General features: G+C 37.8%; 1 long non-coding RNA gene across 1 annotated transcript; it reads left to right on the top strand.

Moving 5' to 3' along the window:
- The first annotated feature begins 2,768 nt into the window (after nt 1–2,768).
- LOC126624121 (uncharacterized) lies at nt 2,769–4,205 on the top strand. Its single transcript, XR_007623987.1, has 4 exons — nt 2,769–3,149; nt 3,250–3,474; nt 3,582–3,627; nt 4,000–4,205. It is a non-coding gene; the product is annotated as an uncharacterized LOC126624121 (long non-coding RNA).
- The last annotated feature ends 8,540 nt before the right edge of the window (nt 4,206–12,745 follow it).

Below are 12,745 nucleotides of genomic sequence, written 5' to 3'. Positions count from 1 at the left end.
GTAGGAAATTATGGTTCCTGTTGTTAGAAATAGATTTAATTTTTTCTGTTTGGTTTGATTATAGCTTATGTCTTTGAACAAGCATGCTTTTAAAATTGCTGTAAAGTGTTTGTCATCCTAAACATGATCAGCAATTCAATGCGTTTTTCATGATGAAAACATCGAATATATTGATCTTCAAAACCACGGTTTAGGGTTGACTGTCATTTGATGTATAGAATTTTACCCCTTTTATTAGTTTTTTAATATTTCAATCCCTCTTTCAGAATACTAATCCCTAAACTTATTAAATTTATTGACCAGGTGTTTTTCACTCAATCCCGAAGTTCGTATTTCTCGGATTGGTGTTGTGTGCAGATTACTGGTGGTCAGCTTGCTAAAGCATTGTATTTAAGTCAAGGTATTTGACATTCCTGTTTTAAACTTTTCATTTCCTTTCTGTGATTTGAATTGGAACAAAATCAGTAAATAGAATAGATTGATTTACAATCTGTGATTTTCTGAAAAAAAAAAAAAAAGAAGTCATTTTTTAATTGAGCTCTGTTTTAACTTTGTTGTATTTGTGCCTGTGTGTGTGTTTATGTGTATATCTGTGTGTCTGTGTACACTCACTGCTTGATTTCTTTGTTTATAAATTACGTATTCAGTTTCTATTTTTTGTGTCTCTTCGTTACTTTCTGCGCTTTTCTTTTGAGAAAACCTAATTGTAAGTTCTTCTCTCTCTGTATTGAGTTATCAGTGGTGATGTATTGAGTTATTAGTAGTAATTATTTTCTGTCTTCTTGCCCGTAAAAGATGACTGATAATATATTTTTCTCTGTTATTTTTCCCTCTCAAAGAGAATCAGAGTTGGTAATGACAAGGGTATTTAGCATGCTATAGCTCAGTCTTAACATGTCGTTATACCATAGGTTGTTTCATGTGACGTTGAATAGCTTCATGGATTGTTTCTTATGGGGCTGTGTATGTGTTCTTATTAAAAAAAAAAAAATTAATGAGAGGAGCCTCAATTGCAATGTTCTAAACTCCCTCTCTGCTTATTTTTCTATTTTTTGTACTTTGTATGTTTCCACTTAGATTGATGGGTTTAAACCCTTGAATTGAAATTTATTTGACAAACTTTAAAGTTTTTGCCTTTTTGGTGCTCTTTGATACGTATTTTCTTTTGTTTATCTGGATTAATGTTTTTCCTGCACTCTTAATCCTTGCAGTTCACAGAGTCCTTATTGGTCCTGCAATTGTTGTTCTTAACTCAGGAGAGAAATAACAAGTCCATCACGTATTAGAAAAATCAGTTTTGCCCAGTGATGGAAATCATTACAAGATTAAAAACTAGAATCCGACTTTGGAAGAACTTCCATTCTCTTCTAAAACAGCTTCCACCAACGAAAAACATTCTTGCAGATGTTTAACTGCACATAGTAATGGAAAAAGATAATAGGTCAGAAGTTAATAGTTTACACCCATTTTTCAAACACGATTGTTTTTTGTTTTGAACCTACACCAGGTTCACCCTATATCAGCAGTTTCCCACTCATACCAGTATAAACATTGAGTTTGATAAAAAATAAAAAAAATATTGGTAGATTTGTGTATGCCCACTTGGGAACAAATTCTTTGTGGAATTTTGTTGTATGGGCTATGGAGTAAATACATGTTGCATGATGTGACTTATTCGAGTTCATTAGAGGGTCGTGGTGATGCCCATGGAAAGACAAGCTCAGGTCTTTTCCATGTTCTTTTGTGATCTTTGTTTCACAGTTCAAACGGGGGAAGTTTTGCTTCTGTGATGATATTTGGGTTGAGATTCCTATTTTAGTGTCATTTTCAAGAAATTCCAATATTTTCTAAATGTTTATATTTAATCTATTTACACTGAGGTGTTAAGCCATACGTATATAGATGTATGCATGTTATTTGTTTTCCCCATAATTTTCATATAATTTATGAAGAATGTATAGTAATGACAATGATCGAGTGGATTATGCGAGTCTCACCGTATAAACTGTAAGTTCCGCATGATTATTCCCCTTCCCCCTCTCAAAACATAGTTTGGGTGGATTAACTAAGATATGTGTATTTAATCTTTTTGTTTGTCTACAAGTCATGGTTATGAACTTTTGATGCTTGGTGACTAACAATGTAACATATAATTAATGGGGCAGGCAGTGGCATATATTTAGGCAGGACTTGGAGAGGTAGACCCCAGATGGTGTATGCTGCTGGAGCGATGATAACCACCTTGAATGTAACAAGTAAGCAGATTATGTCAATTAAAACATGATTAAACATTTTCATGTAATTAGTTTTGAGAGTTAATAATATAATTTGAAATTGCAGCAATGTGGCCTGCGAAGAGTACAAGTGCATGGGTCCAGGTTCAAGTACATATAATGAGAGAAATTTGAGCAAAGAACTGACTAACAAACAAGTCAAGTCTTTGATTAGCCTTGGACACATTCAGGGTATGGTTGCTTCCTCCTCCAAATCCAAAAGTGTAGTTTTATATATATTACATATATACACTATTAATTTTGTTAGTACTAGGGAAATAGTTGATTTTTCTATGTGCATATATATGTGGGTTCGATTACAAAATTCTGTCAATTGAAAATCATACTTTATGTTATCATTTACTTGGTACATGAAGATGTTTCATTTTGAAAATGAAAGATAGACTATACTTGGAACAAAATTCTTGAGACTGTTGAGGTGTGCCTTTATAAAGCATATTCTCAACTTTTAATGATTAAGGTCTTTATGCTTAATATATTTTTGTATGTGTAGCATCTGCTTGGAAAAGGTTTCAACTTTAATGTCTGTATGTGTTATTACTCTTCACTGATTGTCAAGAACTATGATTAAAGAAAAGCATCCTTTGAAGTTTAAACTAGAAGGGGGCATGTTATAAATTACAGGTGAAATGAAACTAGAAATATATAGTCTTATGATTTGTGTCTAAAAACATAATAAAGGATATTATGTCCATCCATTATAATAATAAGATTGTTATTTATGTGGTTATGAGTTTGAAGTCTCTTTGATTAAACATTTTCTTTCTCACTCAGGGGTTTACCATGAACCACCTCTTTTTGCAGCTATTGTACTTTGATTAGGAAGAGATTGGTGGGTTGAGCCTTTGCCTACAAGTACCAAGACTTTTCATCCTTAATTTTGTTTGATTATGAACTATTAACGTAGTTAGGCACTACAATAAGATCATTCCTTTGACTGAACTATAGAATATAGATTTAGAGCTGGGTGACAGATATGATGAATTGAAGAGTGGAGTTGGGGGTAGATAGGAAAATGGTATAGTGGGTTTTCAAGAATAGCTATGCGGCTTGGGAGATGAGACAACTATGGTGGTTTTGGTGCCTAGGGGAATGAATATTATAGGTTCATATTTTTTGGATAGGCCTACGAGGCTACGGTATGAGAGGTTGCTTATCATATGAAGGTCACCAATGATTGGTAGGTTTGATTTTTTTGTCAATTTCTTTACTGTTATCCCATTTTTTTTTTATAATTTTAAAGGTTCTGAATTGTTAATAGATTTACCCTCTATTTTTTTATTTCAGAATTTTGGGTCGTTGGAGGAACAACTTGGTTGCTTGACATTTTAAGGTATATAATTTGCTATACTTTTGTTTTAGGTTCTTCAGTTAAATGTAATGTCGCCTATTTGAGTCAAAATTTTCTCACCTGTAATAGTTTCATTGTAGAAACTGATTCCATGATGTTTGAATAGGAGCTAAAGGTTGTTGGTTGAGATGTTAATAAGCTTTTCTAATATCTGGTTTTAGCTTTTGAATTCTGCTTGAACAAAACTGAAGTCTATTTCATCTGCTTGATTCAGTACAGTTTTTGGGGAAAGAAATCGAATTCTATATGCTTATTCTATGGTTGCTTTCTTGCATTTAAAATTACTATCATCTTAAGCAATAAAGTATTTATTTGGTATGAATTGCCTGTGATGGTGGAGAAATCTTCATGCAGGTCTATCTGGGAAGCAATATGTATCTTATGCTGTCCAATGTCATTTTCTTAATCGAAGGTTTAAGTCATTTATCTTTATTTAGCCTTTTCCTAAGTATGATATATTAGCTGACATTGTAGAATATTCAATTAGCATAGGTGATTGTATTGTTAACATAAGGGATCTCTTTAAATTTTTTATTGTGTACTGACCAATTGCAGGTAAACGGTTCTATGCTCACATAACTTTCCTGCTTGATTATTTGGATGCCTTCTGTGCCATGTTTGATGGTGGTATAATTATCTAATTTCCCCTTTGCAACAATTTCTTCTCCTTTGCTTGCATTAATTTTGTATTGTTTTTTTTTTTTTAGAATTTTTTGTGCATATTTTTGGGAACTTTTATTTGGTTAGAGAAAGGGGAAGAATATAAGGAGAGTAGAATTATATCCTTCGAGTTTCTAGAAGTTTTAATGCATTTCGCATCCTGCATTTTTGTAACGTCCGTACAAGTTGTCACTTAGATCTTTTCGTTTCCGGCTACTTTAGTTTTTCAGCATTGAATTGTAGGATTAAAGTTTTTGATTGAGTTCTTATTTAATTCAAGATTGGAATGGGTACAATCTGAGCACTCCTAAAACTGAAAAGTTCTCCAAAGATTGTGATAATGGCTGTGTCAAATATGGTTTATCGTCCATGCAAGGATGCCGTACCACAATGAAGGATGTTGTGAGTACATTAAACTTTTCTCTTCCTATTAGAAGTTTTCAAACATAAATTCTTTTATGACTATTCTCAGAAGTTTTTACTGTTGTATCATTTTCTGTCTTTATTCAGCATGCTATAGTTTGGATTCAACTGAATATGATTTTACTTGACATGTTCAATTGATTGCATAGATCTAATTCCATTACCGGATTATTATATGTCCTTAGTCTGAATGCGTCAGTAAACATTGTTTGTTAGAGAATTTGTAAACATGTTAATAGAAAATACTCCTGATAAGCACTAGAGAAGGATGTGATACATATTCCGGGTCCTATACATATAGTTAGTTGCTGTTCCTTATGGAAACAGAACTTTTTTGGCAACCATGTCTTTGTGATCAAGAGCGTTTAGTTTCTTCTTACTAATTATGCAATGTCTTTACATGTTAGCTTAGTTGAATGTATATAAAAGTGAAGCTGCTTATCTTATCGACCTCATTCACTCATGTGTCCCTCTGTTCTTTCATGATTCTGTTGAATTTATTCAGGTTAAATGTGTCTTGTTCATACAGTTATGCCTGAAAGAGTGGTTCCCGCCGCAACACGCGAGCTTATTTTCTAGTATATACTAAAAGAGTAAAATTTAACTTAATTCCATTGTATCCTTTTAGACTCAAATTATTGTTAATTCTACAATGGATTTTCGATTTTGTCCTTGCCCATTTTTCTTTTATTTCAACTTTACCCTTTTTGATTTGCTGTCAAATGAGTAATGATTTTGTGATGCGTGAGATCCTCGATTGCTTCCTTCCTTCTTCCCCTTCCCTCCTCACCTCATCTGGTAAACCTTCATCCTTCTTCACCTCATCTAACACCATGAGTCGGAAGAGAGACAAACCCTACTTCTCCCACCACGCCCCCTACTCTGGGTTAAAACCCGATTGTCCCTTGCCTCTACATCCGAAACCCGAACCTGAGCTCGACAAGCCCACTTACAAGCAACCTACCGTGCCATCGACTCCCCTCAAGCTGCCATCGCTGCTTCTCTTAGCCCATCATTCGGTATCACCATCGAAACCAAAAAAGTACTGATCCTTTCTTTTCAATTGACCCAAAGAAGCTTTTTTTTTATTATTTAATTTCTGGGTTTTATTACGCCTTAAGCAACCCAAAGGTGGGGAGGTAAGCTCTGTGATAAATCTTCTAATTCACTTTATATTTCTTTTTTCATCTGGGTAATTAACTAATTTCAGGCCAGGTCCAAACGCCGCAGCGGCCTCGCGCCATTTTCTAAAATCCTCTTGTTCGGGCAGAAATTTCACTGGGAAGGGTCTCTGGCTCGAGCACGCAGCTCCCCGAGGAGTTGGCACTTTGGTTTGCTGTCGGGCTCTCGCTTGCACGTCGGGCTACAAGAAGAGGACATAATTAGTTCTGAAATGTGCCTTTGTCGGGCCTTAGGTGTAGGCCGTGAGGCTCACAATCAAAACTAAGTAAGTGCTGAGGTGTGCCATTGCTATCTCTATATGGCAGATGTAGAATAAGTGTATTTAATCTGATTACTTGCGCCCCAAGTTACTCTAACTTTTCATTATCAAAGGATTGTCGTGGATGAGTTAAGTCCACATTAAGTTCTTTTTTATGCCTTGAGATTAAGGCATAAAAGTTTATCTTGTATGCTTCAAAGGGTGGAGGTCTAGATCTAATCAAAACATCAGTTTCATTTACTTTCACGATAGTAAAAGTACTAAGTGAACCAGATCTGAGAGTTAATGGAACTTCGGATTGTTAAGAAACCGAAAATGACTTGCATATCTACTGAGGGATACATTATAATACCATATCTATAAATGGAAAGGCAAAAACAAAGAGAGTCGGGCAAGATTTCACCTTGTCAGGCAAGGTTAAAATGTCTTGCGGTCTCTTCCCTTAGTAGTTTACAAAAAGGATTGAGTACTAAAGGGGATGACTGGAAATGAGTTTACACATGAAAGATAGATACTGCAACATTTAGGGAAAAGGTAGCAGAGCTTTTACATAGACAAAAATGTCTTTCTAAAGAAGTTTAAGGCTAAAAAGATGCAGAGTTTGGACAAAGCATGACTTTCAGAGTATTTGCTTAGCTGAGAGACAAGTTTTATGTTTGTTTGTTTGATTGTCCTTGTCTTTGGGCCCTCTTCCTCCTTTTATAGACGAATTAGCCCAACTGTGTCGTTTCTGTTCTTGCTCGAAAGCAACTGAAGGGTAGTGAGTCACTAGCCCTTTTACATGTTTGCCATCCAAAAAGTACTTTTGGGCCGAGAATTGGTGATCTTCCATCGGTTGTCACTTCTTGTAAGCAACTGGCATTTGCATTGATGGGGAGCTGCCATAATATCTTCGGGCAAAACCTTCTTTATTGAATTCTCTTGGGCTTTCCTTCCTGAAAGCCCAAGGTTTAAATATTAACCCAAACAGTGCATTCTTCAATCATTTTTAAGCCTGCAGATCGATGCGTAAATAATGATTGAACAGCTGCTTCTTCAGTAACCACCTTTGCACGTCTTTACTCGGAACCTGTGCCTTCTTTAACGCAACCGTTTATACACTGGATCTTTTGCACTAACCCATGAATTTTAATCATTAATTAACCACTGCCTCATATAAATCTCTTCTTTCAAACCTTTTGGTTAAATATCTCAATCTTTCCAAGTCTTCGTATTTTCTAGATACTCAGGCCCTTAAATTTTCCCAGATTTTCCTATTTCATCATCTTTTCCATATTCACCTTCTAAATCTGTCTAATGGCCTCAGAAACCATTCAAATTCAACCTTCCTATGAATCTGGCGAAAGTATCGTCATTATGCGTCGCTTACTTAACGACCTCCATCGTTCTCGGGCAGGCCTGAGTACTGAACTTCTTTTTGAAGAAAATAGGGTGCATTCCTTGGGTTTTGCATGGACCTCTCGGGTTCCAAGTGTAGTAGAGACTAACATACCTAGGGATAATTGGTTCGCCCTTAACCCATTCACGGTTGAGTCAGGCATTTCTTTATTTAAGTGGTCGCAATATCGTTGTGGCTTTCCTCTGATGAACGACCCGGCATGGGTTTAGTGGATAAATGATCTTGAGCCAATTTTTAAACGGAAGTGGATGAACAATGACATCTATGAGTTGATAATGCTTTCGAAGACTAGTTGCCAAACTTGAGTTACTCACCATTGTTTTGGGCACAAATACCTTCGATTTTAGGATGGGCCCTATGTCCCCAACGATTCTAGATATCGTACAAGTCTTCGGGCTAAGCCTTCGGATAGAATCGTGGATGTTACTCATGGCTGGGCTCCTCCTTCACGTCCGACTACTGAGAGTTCTGGTTCTTCAGCCTCTCCAATCCAATTGGAATATAACTCTACAACTTTCAAAAGCTATGAGACTTCTTTCAAAGGTTTCATCCTTTTTGTGAAAAAGAACTTTGGCGCTGGTTCTCGTCATGCAAGCTTAGCTCATGAGCACATGTACTTCATTTTATACTGGTTTAACAAGCATGCCTTCCTCAACAAATCCAAGGGAGTAAAGGTTGAATGGATCCCTTTAGTATAAGCTCTTCATAATTTTGACGATGTTGCCACGGGCCCGTTCGTTCTGTCCTATATTTACCATCTCCTTTTGGAGATGACTCGGGGTGAACCATTCGAGACCAACCTTAATGGACCAATCCGGATTGTTCAATTATGGTTACAATGGTACTTCCCAGAATTTTGGGCAGCTAACTTGGAGTTTCCAGAAGGAGTGGCCCCTGCCCGAATCCTAGCCGAAGCTTCTCCCACTGATCATTCCATATTTGCCTGCTTCTATTTCTTTAGGGTCTGTAGAACTCGGGCATACTTGGAGTGAGGGGCATCCGTCTTTAGGAAGTATCCATGGTTCTCTGATCAAGCCTTTCAAGATGCATTCGGGGAAGATGCCAACCCTTCTTGCAATGAGAGATTTATTAGTTGTATTCAATTAAGGGACATAGCCTAAGGAGTCCGTAGTGATCGCCATAAATGCGGGTTGGAAATTTATCATCCAAACTTCTGCAACAGGCAGCTAGGCTTCAGGCAGACCATTTCAATACCATTTTTTTTTTATTTTATCCATTGTGGTACTTCTTATCACCTTCACTCCCCTCATGAAGATATCTTCCGAGCTGCCCGACGTAGCCTCGAAGTTATGAGCAAAGTTGCCCATAAGCCTTTGGCCTTTAATTTTGAATGTACCTCGACTTTCTCCATTTGGTGAGAGGCTAAATGGATCAAAAAGTATGGAGGGGACTTACGGGAGGCTTACGACCGTCTTTTTAACCAACTTTCTCTCAAATATTACCCTAGCTTGGGCAAGCTTGAGAATTAGAAGGAAATGGTCTATCAAAAGAACCAGCTTCTTCTGATAGGTACTTTTCTGTATTTTCAATCTGCATTCTAAGAAAATTTTGTGAGTCTGCTTATTCTTTACTTCTTTTTAACATTCGCAGCCTAAGGGACTACTGAAGTGGCGGACATTAGGTCAGAGGAAGAATTCGCCGATGCACTGATCATTCAGAGGGCTGTAGCTGAGGCTAAAAGGCAAGAGGCTGGAGAAGGTGGGGATATCTCCGAGTTATTGGGAGAATCGGAAGCTGAAGAAGAGCTTGAAGTCAATATCCAAGCACCTAAGTGGGCACAAACAATTGTGGTGGAAACTTATGATTCTGAGCCTGAAAAGTAGCCTAAACCTAAGTTGGAAACCTCAACTAGGAAGAGTACAAGAGCTCAAACTTTTAAGTCTTTAAAAGCTGTCTCTGCCTCAAACCCTTCTACCATCGCGGTTCTTGTGGTGGACAAGCGAAAACAGAAAGCCTTCAGTAAGTGCTTCTTGCCTCATTCTTTCACCTGTATCTTGCGTTTGAGGGTTTACCAATTCAATTCTTCTTGCCTCTTAGGACTTTGCGCATCCAAGAAACCTATTATTGTTTCAAAGAGGGATCCGTTAAGGGCTAAGATGTATCAATAGACTGATGCATTTTGAGAGTTATCTTTTAAAGAGCTGGAGGTACGATCTGCTGCTCTTTAAGTGTTACTTTTTTTTCTTCTAAGTATTTGCCCTTAATAACTCTCTGTGCCCGACCGCTTGTAATAGGAGATTTGGGCAGAAAAGATATCACCGGCCGAAGCTTCTTCTTTCTTACCCCAGTCGAAGCAAACTCCTTCTTCTCGAGCAAAATCTATTCCCTTGGAGGTGACTCCAATTTCTCATTTTGATCGTTCCACTGGGAAGGTGACAAGGTGACACATTATGTGGAGGACGACAGCAATTCGGTAAGTACCTCATTCTAATACCTTTATACCAAGCAACCTTCTTCTTAGTACTTAATAACTTTTATCTTTTCCAGCCTTCTCAAGCATAAGAATTCCATCAATCACTAGCCTCTAATTTCGGGGAGCCCATAGTCGCTGAAATTCCCACGGTTTCAGAGTTGGCTAACCCACAAGTCTCGCAGGCAACTTCTGCTGATGTATTTGAAGTGCTTGCATTCGAACCTTAGGTTCTCCCTTAGGTATATTATTATTCAGACTTTCTGTTTTCTTCAAAACTTATCACTGACTTTACTTTTGCTCCTGTCATTTGTAGGTTTTTGTTGAAAGATCGAGCACCGCTTCTCCTTCCTTAGTCGGCTATGACAATCTCTTTCAGCAATCAATTGAAGTAACCCCTCATTCCAAGGCTCCAGACTCAACTTAGGTAAATTTGCCTTGTCTCCCTTTGTCTTATGAGTTCTTCTTTTTAACATATTTGTCTTGGCTGCAACAGGGTTCTGGAGAAGGTTCGGGCAACTCTCAACTGCGCCTGATACGTAAAAGAGATCTTCCACATTCTTTTTTCGACCTCTGGGGGTACATGAACCTTCATTCCTAGGCCTGAAAAATGAGCCAATACCACAACAGCGACTACTCTTATTCTTGCACCTGCTCATGCTCTTGCTTCTGCTTCTACGATCTCTCCTCTTTCTTCAGTTGATGTTGCCCATTTTGTTATGGTTGAAGGTACGAGAGGTGAACCTTCTACATCACCAGCATCATCCTTGCCTGACTTGGTAAAGAAATTCGGGCAAATCAAAACCAAATTGCAGTCCCCTTCACCATCATCAGAGTCTCATTCCTGTTAGTTTGCTAGTCATATCTTCAAGGATTGGACAAAAAAAGATTTTACAGCTTCCTTTAGTCTTAAAACCCTCAATGACGCAGATAAGACCCTCATTGAGCTATTCTAAGCTCAGTTATTGTCCCAGGTTCAGTACAAATCTTTTCTAAGTTTCTTTGAGAATTTGCAGGCATTAAGGGATCAACATTAGAAGGCGGAGCGGGCAACAAATCGAGTGAAGTGTTTTCAAGAAAAGCATGTAAAAAGCACAACCATGCTTCGTCAGTTAGTAGAGGAAGGGACAATGATGAAAGGAAGGATTGCAGTTGTTGACTACAAAATCCAGCGTTTGGAGGAGCATTTGGCTTCTCTTAAAGCTGAGAAAGTAACACTTACCAACCACCTTTTCCAAAACGTAGAAGAGATGGAAAAGATTTCCTAGGAGGTTGAGGATTCCAACTTCCAACTTGTGAACAGCAACATGTATTTAGGAGAACCAAAGCAGATTTTTACCATCATGCAAACTTACTTCTCTAAAGTAGTTGCTCTTACTGAAGATGTAAAGTTATTAGACTAAGATCCCTGTAACCCCTTTATGAAATGGAATGAAACCTTCCTTTATTTGAATTCCACTTTCAGAACTTTTTAATAGTAAAAGTCTTTCTTTTATGGCTACTTTGGATTTTTCGGGTACTTTGAGAGTTTCCTCTGTGGATCCTTCATTCTGCTTCTGCTTCCCAAGTGGCTTTTCTTCTTTCTTTCTTGGTCCATATTAGGTTGACTATGTTTATCGGAGCTTCTGGGAAGGGATCCGTGTCAATCATCATGTTGGCCTGAGGTTTCTCCAATAGCAATTTCCCTTTAATGATGATATCCTGTATCCAATCTCTAAATTGGACACAGTTAGTAATGGAGTGATTGAAGGTGTAGTGTAGCTTGCAATACTTTTTCCCTCTTAATTCCTCGGGCTTAGGCAGCTTTTTAGTGTTGTCGAGCATAATCACTCTTGCCTGCACCAATTCTTCATAAATTTATGTGGCTTTGGTCAAGTCGAAAGAATAGCTTTGGTGTTTTAGGGGTTTTATGAGGACGAAACCACCATCATTCATTACTACCTTCTGGTCCTTGACCGGTTGAACCAATCCTTTAACTATCAAGGGTTTAAAGGGAGTGGTCATCTATGCTGCACACATGTCCATTGCTTCTCTCCCTCGACCATCATCTTCTTCCGACTCTCCCTCAAACTCTACTTGGTGAATGACGGCTTTACTTTTGTAAAAAGGTGGTGTTTTAGAGGAGTACTTTAGTTGTTGCTCTTCAATCAACAGTTTCTAATACTTAATGGCTGCAATCACGAACTCTTGTAGCTCATTAAACTGTACATCATAAAACTTCTTCCTTAAGGGTAGTCTTAAGGCATTCTGAGCGATAACTATCAGCTGGACATGGTTGATAGGAAATTGGCATCTCATCCTTGTCATTCTAAACCTCATAATGAAGTCTTCAGTGGATTCATGCTCATATTGTTTTACCTCAACTAGATCGTTAATGGTCATCTCTGGTTCCATCCTGTAAAACTGCAAATGGAACGCCATTTCCCCTAGTCAGTGATAGAATTTGGGGGCAACAAAGAATACCATTGAGATGCTAAGCGTACCAAGGAGTTTCCAAACAACCTCAACTTATAGTTGAGATTGTTTTCAAATGTTACACAGTGGTTGAAGAACTTGAAGATGTGATCCCTGGATGACAAATTGTTATCTTCTCTGCTGAATGTTGGAAATGCAGGCATCTTGAAGTTGAGAGGAAAAGGATTATGTTTATCGATAAACTCCGGGTAGGGCTTATGATAAGCGATTCTAAATAGGGGGCGAGCTTGTGGTTGGGCATTCTTCTTAACTCAGCCAACTCATCTCTGAG

This window comes from Malus sylvestris, chromosome 5, assembly GCF_916048215.2.
Source record: "Malus sylvestris chromosome 5, drMalSylv7.2, whole genome shotgun sequence".
NCBI lineage: Eukaryota > Viridiplantae > Streptophyta > Magnoliopsida > Rosales > Rosaceae > Malus > Malus sylvestris.
This window is presented reverse-complemented; position numbering and strand designations above follow the sequence as displayed.